The sequence below is a fragment of the Canis aureus genome, chromosome 25 (genome assembly GCF_053574225.1).
Source record: "Canis aureus isolate CA01 chromosome 25, VMU_Caureus_v.1.0, whole genome shotgun sequence".
In the NCBI taxonomy this organism is placed as follows: domain Eukaryota; kingdom Metazoa; phylum Chordata; class Mammalia; order Carnivora; family Canidae; genus Canis; species Canis aureus.
The window spans coordinates 31,588,681-31,602,945 of NC_135635.1; the positions used below are offsets into that span (position 1 = coordinate 31,588,681).

At 37.4% G+C, this 14,265-nt stretch overlaps 1 protein-coding gene across 2 annotated transcripts in view; it reads left to right on the forward strand.

Moving 5' to 3' along the window:
* Positions 1–14,265, forward strand: part of LOC144297159 (uncharacterized) — a 37,985-nt gene that overhangs the window by 21,008 nt on the left and 2,712 nt on the right. The gene's annotated exons all lie outside the window — the stretch shown is intronic.

Consider the following 14,265-nt stretch of genomic DNA (forward strand, 5'->3'; position numbering starts at 1 on the left):
TGTGTGAGATGATGGAGCTTCCACACCCTCTCTGGGTGTGTTGCTCTCCCAGCACCTCCACATGTTCACCAACTTGGAGACTCCAGAGTCAAGATTTGTGGTCCAAGTAAGAACATTTTTAGTTAATGAGAAACTGCATCAAAAATTTTATACTATGATATAGCCCATGTGATTTCTTTAACACTAAGGTCATAATTTCTGCCAAAAAAATTTATTTCTTTTCCATGCCCTGATATACACCATACTGTATATAATTCGTTAGGAGTCCAGTCATCTTCAGTCAGAAAAACAATAAGAAACGCTTGTTCCATAATGATCTATGAGGCTTCGACATTCTTTCTACCCAAATCCTGCCAGATCTTTTAGATCTGTTCTCAAGGCACCAGGTTATTGACCAGACTTTGGGAATGAGCCAAGTGGAAGGCCATCTCCATTCCCTACCTTTAATAATAGTGACTTGAAACTTGGCATCATTTAAATGATGTGAAGTCCTTGCTCTTCTAGTGAACCAGAGTCTTTCATTACCTATGGTAAGAGGCAGTCCTTGCTGGGGAATGTGATTTCATAGATCCTCCCAGATAAGCAAACTGTGTCTAAGCCATTCAGGTATAACCCAGGCATTACGAACTCTGTTTCAACCATGGCCCCAGCAGCTGCTTAGGGCTTTCCTTCTTCGTGATGAGATTGGTTTGAGAATTCATTTGAATTTAAGCTTGCAAGGGGGGCTCTCTGTGAGCAGAAGTAGTTGGGGATGACAAAGGCAAAGGGAGTGAAGTAGGAACTCAACTGATTCACAGTTGTTCCTGAGTATCATCTTTTTAATAATCAAAAGTCATCACCAACTTTCCTAGTTATTTAAATAAGGGTCACTGGGACACATCACTTCTGCTGCCACCGTCATACCTGGGCCCTAGAAGGTATAACGATTCATTTAAGAAATACTTCTTGAAGACTTCAATTGATGCTTATGTTCTGGTGCTAAGGATTCAGTGGTGATTAAGGTGTCCACTGCTATAGTGCTTATATCTTATCATGCGAGATAAGTAAGTATGTATGTTAATTAAATAATTTCCCAAAATGATAAAATAAAAATAAACAGGGTAATGTAATAGAGTGACTTTGGTAGGGGGTGGGTGGGATCATGAGGCTTCTTTAAAATGAGTCAACAGAGAAGTGATATTTGACATGAGACCTGAAGGATGAAAAGCAACCTGTTAACTTAATAAACATTCATTTAAAGCCTAAGATAAAAAAATAAAATAAAATAAAGCCTAAGATATAGGGGTGCCTGGGTGGCTCAGTCTGTTAAGCATCCAACTCTTGATTTTGGCTCAGGTCACAGTCTCAGGGTTGAGGGATGGAGCCCTGTATCAGGCTCTGTGCTGAGTGGGGAGTCTGCTTGAGATTCTCTCTCTCCTTCCCCCTCTGCCCCTCCCTGCACCCCTCATGTATATGCATCTGTGCACAGCATGCTTTTGCTAAAATAAATAAATGAATCTTAAAAAAAAAATCTTTAAAAAATCTTTTTAAAAAAGTCTAAAAAGGGGAGATCCCTGGGTGGCTCAGCAGTTGAGCGCCTGCCTTCAGCCCAGGGTGTGATCCTGGAGTCCTGGGATCGAGTCCCACATCAGGCTCCCTGCATGGAGCCTGCTTCTCTCTCTGCCTGTGTCTCTACCTCTCTCTCTTTCTCTTCTGTCTCTCATGAATAAATAAATAAAATCTTAAAAAAAAGAAAGTCATATATATATATATCTGGCATCAGGTATTGGAAAAGGTGCACTGTGAGAAAAATATAAAGATGAAGAGGACATGATCCTTGCCCTTTGGAATGTGATATCTAATGAGGAAGACAAACATATATATTAATAGATGCAGTAGAAGGAAGTATAAGAGAGATGTAAGCAAAATGCCAAAGGAGTACAGAAGGAGAGGAATAGTTTGCATTAAAGTATTTGGGAAAATGTGAGAGATGAGCTTCACAGATGAAGTGACAGCTGAGCTTGGCAACAATCATAAATGGTTTGAATCACCAAGTCCCATCTCTGTGTCAGCCGCTATGCTAATAGGATTTACAGGAAATTTCTCATTTAATCCTCCTAACCCTAAAAGGCAGAGACGATAATCATTAATCATTCTCATTTCACGATAAATATATGAACCTCGCTTTGAACCCGGTTAATCTAAATACAAAACTAATTCTTATACAGATACTATGCAACTAAATAAGAATCATTTGTTTTGCTATGTTTTTCTCTTTTTAGCTTATTCTTTTGGTGTTGTGTTGTTTCTAAACAACTCCTACTACATAATTCTGATTCATAGTATCATTCCTAAAATCTATTTACATAACAAAAACATTTAAAACTATAAGGAAGATATTATAGCTCCCATACTTAGAACACATAAGTTATTAAGATAAAGTGCATTCTATGTTGTCTTGGTTTGTTGTTTCTAAACGAAATTTTACTTATTTCAGATAAAATCGATAACATAAAATAATTCTTTCCCTTGACCATCAAGCTGAAAACAGCAAGTTCTTTAAACCCAAAAGCCAACAAAAGATCCATAATCTGCATAGGGTGTTAATGATCAGAATTGAGACTTTTCCTGGAAACCTAAGATGTGAGCTTTAGGCTCAGGCATGTGTTTTCTTTGAAAAACAAGATATTAGCTTGTATAATTTGAATTTGTAAGGAAATAAAATAAAACTGGCAAATATTATCTCTCTCTCCTTTTTTTTTTTTTTTGGTCTTTTATGAAAGAGTAATATTTTGGTGACCCTGGAAATGTAAGAATGTCACATGTTGATTTGTTATTTTCCGCCTGTGATAGATGATAGATGACCCTAAAAGTTACACTCAGCTATACTGTAGGTAGTGAAACTGAGCTAAATATAAGACTATAGCAAATTTTAAAAATGAGACATTTAGCATTAAGTTTGAAGGTCTCTGGTTTAACTTCACGTATTTGCTGACTATTATTTTTTTCAACCGTTTAAAAATTATGTTCCAGGAGAAATAAATTGAGGAGGACAGTTAGTATTTTGGAAAATTAATGCTTCTTCTAAAAATTGGCCACCTCAACAGAAATGACATAAACTAAACAAGATTGTCTGTTTTACTATCTAATTTTTGTAAGACTTTCTTTGAAGACATGTTCAAAGGGAGAGTTTTTATTTGCTTGTTTTACTTTCTTCACTCTTCAAAACTGGGGGGAAGAAAAGATGACACGTGAAAGCAGTATAGATTTGATTATCAATCAACATTTAACCTAGATGATAATGTGGAATCTAATTTGATATTGTAATTTATGAAGATATTTACATGATATGCATTATTGTATTATGTAATCATTATATAATCCATGTATATTATACAGTACATATATAATACAATACATATATAATGTATATTATATATTATATGCATAGAATATATCATTAATACATGATATAATGTATAATGATTTGACAACATAATGCATGAAAGAAATTTCCTACTATCTTTAAACACTTGGAGAGAGATGGACAAAAAGTTGCTTTGATTAGAATTGGAGAGGCATATGGGTTACCATTTGAATTATGTGTATAATCCAGAAGTAAACTACAGATGATGACTTGGCACTTTAGTCACTGTAGCAGACTATGATTTTATTTTTTTAAGTTAAATTTTTTTTATTTTTAAATTTTATTTTATTTAAATTAAATTAACATATGGTATATTATTAGTTTCAGAGGGAGAGTTCAGTGACTCATCAGTTGCATATAACTCCCAGTTACTACATCATTATATCATGTTCCCGCCTTAATGCCCATCACCTCAGACTGTGATTTTAAAAAACAGTTGCAATTGTGTCTCCTATTCATGTGCTCTCCAATACCCTTGCCACTACCCAAAAACTGAAGTCTAAGTCTCTTCCCTTTGAACCTGGGAAGGCCATTGTGACTGCTTTAAGTTAAAGTAAGATCATGTCATCCATATCTACTTGTTTTCTGGGGACACTCACCATCAGAACAATAACTATGCTATGAAGAAACCCAAGAAGGCTATGGAAGGACCAATGTAAAGAGAAACTGAGGCCCCTGACCAAAGCTACAGCTGAGCTCCCAGCTGACAGCCTGCACCAACTTGCTAGGCATGTGAGTAAGCCATTTTGAAATTGGATCCTCCAGCCCCCAGGCAAGCCATTCCAGCTGGCTAAGCACTATGCAGAGCAGAGATGAGCCACCCAACTGAGCCCTTTGGATCTGTAAGCAAAAGAATTGACTTGTTTTGGTTTATGTATACAATGGAATATTCCTCAGCCATTAGCAACGACAAATACCCACCATTTGCTTCCACGTGGATGGAACTGGAGGGTATTATGCTGAGTGAAGTAAGTCAATCGGAGAAGGACAAACATTATATTTTCTCATTCATTTGGGGAATATAAATAATAATGAAAGGGAATATAAGGGAAGGGAGAAGAAATGTGTGGGAAATATCAGAAAGGGAGACAGAACGCAAAGACTGCTAACTCTGGGAAACGAACTAGGGGTGGTGGAAGGGGAGGAGGGCAGGGGGTGGGGGTGAATGGGTGACAGGCACTGAGGGGGGCACTTGAGGGGATGAGCACTGGGTGTTATTCTGTATGTTGGCAAAGTGAACACCAATAAAAAATAAATTTATTATAAAAAAAAAGAATTGACTTGTTTTAAGCCACTACTTTTTGATGTAGTGTGTTATGAGGCAATAGATAACATGTAGTGACCTGAAAGTTGCATTTGCAGCCATATTTTAAAGTCTTCACATTCATGGGGAACACAATGGAAACCACTGAAGAAGAGAAATCATCTAAAGTGATAGGAATTAATAAGAAAAGTAGACCTAGAAAAAGTCACAATCAGCTTTGATATTCGAGGGCTGAGCAGAGGAGAAAGAGTTGGCAAAGTTGGCAGAAAAGAAGCTGTCTGGGGAGTGAGCAGATGAGCAGTGTTTGTGGTAACTAAGAAGCCAAAGGGAGAGTATTTTAAGGTGAAGCATCTGTCCATGTTGATCATTTTTATTTTTAGAAGTGAGAATTAAAAAAATAGAGATGTTGCAAAGAAATATTATATATTACTAGGATCGAGATAAAATCAAATTTTACGTATGAGAGATATAAAAAAGCATATATATCTGTCTTATAAAAGTTTATAAGTATAGTTGAGAGATAAACTATGCATATAATGGCACAGAACTGGCAAATATTCTGTGTATTCTGTGTATTCTGAAGTAAGAGGAGAATATAACTAGATTTGGGGATATATGATAGTTCCAAGACAATTAATAATTATCTTAGTAAGTTTGGTTGGAGATGGGACTTGAGATGTTTTAGTTAGAATGCCAGAGAGCAAGATAGGGATAGAAGGATGGATATAGGTATGAAATGCGTGTAGACAAGTAGCAATTGGAGCCCAGGGAGTTAATATCTCCACGGACAAAGACAATAGTACAAGGAATAAAGATTTGCAGTGGATTGAAGCTCCTGTAGGAGATCACCTAATGGAAAAATTGAGGACAAGGTTGTCTGCTGGGTGGTAGTCTATTGAGTAACTAAAGGATTAAAAAAAAAAAAAAAAAAACCTAGAAAGAATCGAAACCTGAAATTTTACCAAGAAGTAACCAACAATATCCAAAGGTAATCTGCGCTAGTGATGCCTTATTTCTAGATACTGTTATTTTAAGCATTTCAATATTGAATATGTTTACTAATAATTCTATTGCTAATGAACCATCAAGATTGAGCAGTACAAGACCAAATGTTTGGGTTTTTTTTAATCGCGGTTTTATTATATGATCTAAATTTTCCGTGTAATCATTCAGTCCTTTAATTGTGCATATATAAGTGTTTACAACTTTTCTAGCTAGCACCAATATTAACTTTACATTTATTTTAACTGAGAAAAAAATCAACAATATTAATTTCTCTAAGTCTAGCATTTTCCCATGTGTTCCATTCTTTTTTCTAGATGTCAGAACTGATCTTATTGTCCTTAAGTTTAGCTCAGTGCTGGGCTGTGATCCCACTATTTGTCTGGCTAGGGAAACTCCAAAATCATTGGCTCCTTTCAAAAGATCAACAGATGTTCCTGCTAAGATTGTTTGTTAGTCTCCTGAGTCAAAAGGCATCCAATAGAGACAGAATTAACAACATACTAGATTTCTAAACCACAGCTTAATGCAAAAGAGAAAGTAAACAATTCCTAAGAATGTAAAGAAACACAAGTCCTTTGAGTAAAGGCTTATCCATACAATGCTTTCCTTAGAGTTAAATTCTGGTATCTAAGGAGATACACTACCATATCGGTAGCAACCAAAGCCACAACTCTCAATTTACATTGGCCTTTGGAATAGTCACATCAATAATACTGAAAATCATAATAGTGTACGTGATTCGGATGCAAGCCTAATTATTATATTGATTAAGCCGTCTTGATTTGATTGATTCTAACCATACCTTTTTAGGGAGCATGAATTTTCTTTTGAAACAATGGTGTAAGAGAAGCCTTAAGATTATTTGCTGCTTGCAATAAAAAAGACCTCCAGTGTCTGCTAAACTTATTGCAATATGCTATAGTGAATGGTTAGATAACTTTTAATGTATTTACTCATCTTATTTATGAAATAATATGTTACCAGAATTTATTTTTTAATATTAGAAGCAGTAATGTTGCTCAAACGTTTTAAAAAGTAGCAGAAGGGTCCTGAAGAACAACATGAACAGATCTACATCTTTCTGAGTATCTGGAAAACAAAACAAAACAAACAAAAAAATATATATATATTACTTACCTAAAGTCTTGCATTGCTCAAAGGTCATTCTTATCTTATGATTTCAACTCAATAATTCATAACTTGGGAATATTTGTTGAAGGTTAATATATCCACCAACTAGAATTTTTTATAATGATTCCACCTTTCTATTTAAAATAATCTTTTATTGGGATCCCTAGGTGGCGCAGCGGTTTGGCGCCTGCCTTCGGCCTAGGGCGCGATCCTGGGGACCCGGGATCGAGTCCCACATCGGGCTCCCAGTGCATGGAGCCTGCTTCTCCCTCTGCCTGTGTCTCTGCCTCTCTCTCTCTCTGTGACTATCATAAATAAATAAAAATTAAAAAAAAAAAATAATCTTTTATTATTTCTCTGCCTGTTTCTCTGCCTCTCTCTCTCTCTCTGTACCTCTCATGAATAAATAAATTAAAAAAACTTTTAAAAAATAAAACAAAATAATCTTTTAAAATATAAAGGCAGAACATCCTCACTTAAAGATAAAATCTACTAAATATAATTTTATAGTTTCTGAGTTAAATTTAATAATTTAATATTGCTTTAATGATTCAAGATTTTAGAAAATTTTAGCATCAGTATTTGGAACATTAATTCTAATTATGCAAAGCGACATATGGAATATTTATCATTTCTTGTCAAATAACTGTTGTGTTAATCTAGGTGCTCTGAGAAGCAAATGCCAAGAGAGCATTATTTTTTTTCAATTTATTTATTTATTTATTCATGAGAGACACAGAGAGAGAGAGACAGAGACATAGGCAGAGGGAGAAGTAGGCTCCCAGTGAGGAGCCTGTTGTGGGATTTGATCCTAGGACCCAAGATTATAACATGAAAAAAAAAAAAGATTATGACATGAGCCAAAGGCAGACAGACACTCAACCACTGAGCCACCCAGGTGCCCCTCTGAGACAGCATTAAGTGGAGAGTTTATGTTATGTGAAATGGAAGAGTCTAGGGCAGCCCGGGTGGCTCAGTGGTTTAGTGCCATCTTCTGCCCAGGGCATGATCCTAGAGACCGGTATCGAGTCCCACGTCAGGCTCCCTGTAAGGAGCCTACTTTTCCCTCTGCCTCTCTCTCTCTCTGTATCTCTCATGAATAAATAAATAAAATCTTTTTTAAAAAAAGAAATGGAAGAGTCTAGAAAGATCGAGAGACAGGTCAGACCCTAATGCAAATCTAATCCTAAGTAAAGGAGAGAGAAAGAGAAGATTGGGAAGAAGGATTGGGTAGGAGCCCTACCGATAGTATCACAGTGGATAGAAGGCTCTGAAAAGCTGTTGGTGAATCCTTGAGCTCAAGTTGGTTGACAAAGAAATACTTTGTCTTCTTAGGCTAATCTGCCTTAATATTATTCCCCCGCACCTGTTCATTGCCTGGAAGCCACCTGTAATATGCATGGCCTCGGCTCAAACTGGAGTCTAGGTGAATTTAAAGTCCAATAGCTGGAGCTACTTTGCCTAAGGTGGGAAGTTTGTCAGGCGCATTCACATGAGCTACCACAACCACTGAATCAGCACCTCCAAATATGGCCTTCTGCATGATTTCTGCTTCTAACTTGTAAACTGCCTACTGGAAAGCTCAGTTCAAATGATCTGGTGACATCTGACATTCAGTGATTCAGTGCTTTCCCAAATGAATACATCAGTTCTGTCCTAAGTCATACCACCATTCCCCTAAGGACCAAAGGCAATCTTTGTCTCTTCTCTCCTTTGCCTTCCAGATTCAAATAACTAATGAATCGGATTAATTGAATCTCTACCCCTGCCTTTTTTTTTCTGTCCCTTCTGTAGGGTCCATGTTACTGCTAGAGTTTAGACTCTCATTACCTTTATGCTATATCATCTGCACTGTTGGCCTCTCTACAGGTGTTCTCCACTTCCCAGCTCTCCATCCTAGTACTCTCTTTAAAAAAAAAAAAAAAAAGATTTTATTTATTTATTCATGAGAGATACACAGAGAAAGGCAGAGACCTAGGCAGAGGCAGAAGCAGGCTCCCTGCTGGGAGCCCGATGCAAGACTCTATCCTGGGACCCGGGATCATGACCTGATCCAAAGGCAGATGCTCAACATCTGAGCCATCCAGGCACCCCCATTGTAGTACTTTTAAAATGCTGCAACCTTCCCTGCATTATTACTATACTTAAAAAAAAAAAAACAAAAAAACAAAAAAACAAAGAAACAAAGACCTTCAGTGGCGCCCAACTTCTTAAAACATGAACATCTATATCCATATCCTGTCATTCAGGGGCTGCCATGATCTGGCTCCAATCAAACTTTTCAATTTTACCTCTTAAATTCCTTTTATCACATCAGTTGTAGTCTTCTTGAGTTACAGCAATACCACTCTTATGCTCTGAACTTTCCTATCTTCCTGAAATTTCCTCATAGACTTGCTTTCATTTTCTGTCAGTATTGTCTGTGTTGCTTCCAAATCATCTATCTCAGCCCTGCTTAAATGTTATTTCCTCCACAGATCCTTCCCCAAATCCCTTAACTGGAAGTATTCTGTTGACGTTTTCTGCTAGGTAAAACATACCACCAGTTTATAAAATTTGTGTTATGGGAGGTGGTGATGAGTGAACACTAGCAAACATGTTTTGAAATTGGTTTTGTGAGGAAACATGTATTTTTTGGTTTATGTAAATACTAAATCCTGCAGGAAGGCATAAATTCTGGGTAGGCAGAACTTCTAAGCTTTAGTCCTGAAAAATGGAAATCATTGATTTCAAAAGAAATGTTTTGGTGTCATGGAATGCTGGCGTGTAGCAGGCAGGTACACAGTAAATGTCCTGAGAGTTGGAAATCACATAATACAGTAAAGCAAAGTTACTACAGTATTTTACTGAGCATTTTAACTAAATATGCATCCACAGTAAACATAATTTGGCTGAATTATTGTATAGATAGCTGAAGTATGTGCAGGAAAAAATATTTTATTAAGAACCAGAACAAAGGGACGCCTGGGGGCTCAGCAGTTTAGCACCTGCCTTTGGCCCAGGGCATGATCCTGGGGTCCCAGGATCGAGTCCTGCATCAGGCTCCCTGCATGGAGCCTGCTTCTCCCTCTGCCTGTGTCTCTGCCTCTCTCTCTCTCTCTCTCTGTCTCTCATGAATGAATAAATAAAATCTTTAAAAAAAAGAACCAGAACAAAATATAAAGCACAATAACAAACTTAAACAAATTTCTATATCATGTCTGTAAATAAAGCAAGTATTTGTTGGGGACCCTTGGTGACTCAGTCGTAGGAGTGTGGGACTCTTGATTTCAACTCAGGCCATGATCTTGGGGTAGTGAGATCACCAGAGTTGGGAATCTGTGCTCGGCAGGGGGTCTGTTTTGTCCTTCTCCCTCTACTCCTCCCCTGGCTTATGCTGTTATTCTCACTCAAAGACATAAATAGATATAGATGATAGATAGATAGATAGATAGATAGATAGATAGATAGATAGATAAATAACACCTTAAATAAATAAAGGAAATGAGTATTTGTTGAATATTAGCCCCTAATGAAAAACAGTAAAAAGAATTAGGTAAATATATCAGCTATATGTAAGGGTACAGCAATGCCTTTGTTGAATTTAGTTATGATTCATGTTGACAGTATCTTTAAATATGAAATGTTTGAGGAATAAATGAAATACTACATTGGATCAACCTGTGGTCTGTAGGTTTGTCTCAGGGCAAAGCACTTTATGATTTCGAGATGAAAGACAGAGACCAGGACAAGGACTGTCTGACCTTCACCAAGGACGAGATCCTGTTTTTTTTTGTTTTTTTTTTTTTCCAGAAGCACTGAGCTTTATTTCTGGAAGCGACACTAGAACAGACTGCCTGCCTCCCAGGCTGGTGCCTCAGGGTCGCGCCTGATCCAGGCTGCATTCGCTAAAGAGAGGCGGTGGTGACCATGACCTCTTCCAGCTGCTGCAAGAGCTCCTCTGGCTGCAGAGAGAACATGCTAGTGTCCAGTCTCTGGAAGTCGGGGTGGGCCACCACAGATGCCAGCACCTCTGCAATCCGGCTGACATCAAAAGCAGCCTGCTGGCGGCCCAGCCCAGTGTCCTGACTGTCCTCCACTTCACCATGGTCTGTTTGTATTTTTGCTATGAGAGATGCCAAAAGGATGCAAATGCAAAAACTGCAATTTTATTTCCCTTCTCTGAACACTCACTGTCCCAAACATCTTGCTGCTTGTACACACATCACCCTAATATAGCTCCACTGAACTCCACTGGACAAGATTCTTGAAAGTGGGCTATATGTTAATTCAACTTTGTAGCTTCATAATTATTTGCACATGGATGAAGGAGGGAAATGAAATCAACTGAATAGACAACCAGACAAACAGAAGGAAAAGTAAAGTCTGATCATATGGACCAGGGAGAAAAGGGAATAGATTGTAGGTTGAGAGAAGAGCGTTGAGAAAGGAATCAAAGTGTAAGAAGCACATTCTGTGTATGGAGAAACTGAGAAAAGAAGTTGAACTAGTCAAAGCCAAATCATGAAAAACTCACATGTCATGTTAAAGAGTTTGAACTTGATTCTTTAGGCAATGGGAAATCATTCAAGACAGTGAAAAGACAAGACTTATATTTTTGAAAGATCATTCTGGCGCCATAGAAGTTGGCTCAGGGTGTGAGGGAGGAGTAGATATGTGACAGGGGAAGCAGGAAGACCAATTATAAGGAGGCTGTTAACAATGTTGCAGACGAGACATGACTGGGGTTTGTCCTAATGCCAAAGCAATGGGAATGAAGCAAAGGGCGGGATCTGATATCTCGAAGTTTTAAGCAACAGGAGCTGGTAATTGTACACAGGCAATAAAAGAGAGAATGTTGAGGACAACTCTTAGATATTTCAGTGGTAGTGCCATCCATGACAGTGGTGCTTTAGGAAAGATAATGAATTCTGTTTGGGTACCTGCGAGGTGAGGAAAATAATGGGGCTCATAAAGCAAATAGAAAAATTTGATTCAAGAGATAGCTGGAGAACCAAGAGAGTTGTATATAATAGTGTGCTTTATATTTTTATAGCTAGGGCCATCATTCTTCTAACCATTTGCTCAGGCTTTCAGAACCTCTTAATATTCATACAATATGTGGAAGAGCCCTAATAGGATCCCCTATTTTCCTTTGATCCAGTGTATGGATATTCCTTATGTATCACTGATCCTATAAAACCCTCCCCATCCTCACTACTCCAAGGGTAAAATTTAGGAAGAGGCTTAGTAGGCCACTAGGTCATTCTAACAGGAAATTACTTTTCAACATATAGTAGGAACATCTTGGACATTCCAGAACCCTCAAAGAATAACATTTCCCATATATATATATATATTTGGTATCAAATTGTGAATAAGACTTTTTGGTGAGCAGAAATATAAAACCTTGTAAGATTGAATCTGTAAATTCTTAAACACTAATCAGAATCCCTGAACATAATATTTTCATAGGCAAAAGATGTCAGGCTCCTTAAAAAAATGAATCTCTACTTTTCCACAGCAGTACATTACCCTTTAAAACAGAATTATTTCTAAGGGCAGGACTGCAAGTTTGAGTAGCAAAGGTAGCTGATGTTTAAAAGTTGAAAAAAGAGAGAGAGGAGAAAACATTCTTGTTTAGCTGAATATCAAATTGTTTCTCCATTCAAAAGCAAAAGTGCCTGCTTTAAAAAATAAAATAAATATGACAAACTCACAATCAACATAAACAGCGCATTGTCTCAAATGATTTACTTGAGCTTATTAAGGATAAATTGACATCCATGGGGGCCATAAGTAAATTTTTTACATAAGTAAAAATTTGGGGCCATCTCATCCCATACCTCCCCTTACCAGCACAAACTCGGAAAAGTAACTTTATTCATTGTTCAAATGTGTTTTTTAACAGAAAGCTCTACTCTTTATAAGGTACCTTCCTGTAATGCTCAAATGTCAATTGTAACCTTGCTGAAACCAACATGTTACATGCTGACTCTTCACTGTTAAAGAGTAACTCTTAAATGCACTCATTTCAATCATAATACTTGGGATCTTGAAATGATCAGGATCACGTACAAATTTCAAAACACAGTGGGTTAACAGACATATATGTGAGAATCATTTATTTTTACCAGTGAGATGAAACCACCTCTGGGGCCATCCAAGGCATCTCAAATTGTACCAACTTGATGCATAACATTTTTTAAAGCAGAAAGTGAAAAGCTTTAAACTGTTGGAGAACTGCTAAATTTCAGAAAACACATATTTACACTGGAATCTATCCCCAAACCCTGGAACTGATACTCAAATTATCTATGACACATAGGCCAGAATTTAAGCATTTGAATTCTCAGCACAGAGATCTTTTTACATAGATGACAAACAAATTCACAGCAGCCAAGTTTTATGATTCAGTCAAGAGACAACTTGTTGAAATTTTTTCCATGATCTCAACATCCTCAGACTTTAGAAAGCGAATGGTTGCAAGTTGGAGAAATAATAAGTAACGGAATAACTAACATATGAAACACAAAAAGTCTACCTTTTAAGAGCCAAGACAGTAACTTACATTATTTTTCCTCCAATTCTGGGATGTGCAGGTAAAGTCTACTGACTTTTATTTTCTTTGCTTCAGTTCCTGAGTAATTATAGATGTCCATAGGATAGTTTGGCTGTAATGACTATAGTATTTTTCACTTATTCTTCACAGTGAACATTTTTCCTTGCAAATGTTACTTATCACTCTGGCAAAAAAGGAAAGAATTTTGTATTTCAGAGGCTCACTAGGAAAAATGTCACACAAATATTTAGCATCTTCTATATTCCAGGCACTGCATTGGGTAGTTTCACTTGTCTCACTTGAAATGACTCAATTTATGTCAATTCCAAATATGAGCAGTGTATTCGTTTTCTACTGGTATGTAACAAATTAAACAAATTACCACAAATTAGCAGTTTGAAACACCAGGCATGTATTAGTTCACTGTTCTGTATGTCAGAAGTTTGGCCATGGTGTGACTGGATTTTTTTGTTCAGAGTCTTAATAAGCTAAAATGAAGGTGTACACCAGGCTACATTGTCATCTGGACCTCAAGGTCCTTTTCCAAGCAAAATTCTGTTCCTGTGACTATAGAAATAAGGCTTATATTTCCTTGCTGGCTGCCAGCAGGGAGCTACTCTCAATTCCTGGAGACCTCCTGCATTCTTTGCTGTATGGCCCCCTCCATCTTCAAAGCCAGCAATGGAGAATCAACCTTGGGTTGGACACTCCCCACACTTCAGATCTCTCAAGGAAGGTCCTAGTTCCTTTCATAGACTCACCTGATTAGGTTAGGATATCTAGGATAATCTAGGATATCTAGGTCCCTGCTGAGCAGAAACCCTGATGTGAGTCTCCATCCCAAGACCCCAGGATCATGACTTGAGCTGAAGGCAGACATTTAACTCACTGAGCAACTCAGATGCCCTGCAAGTTATC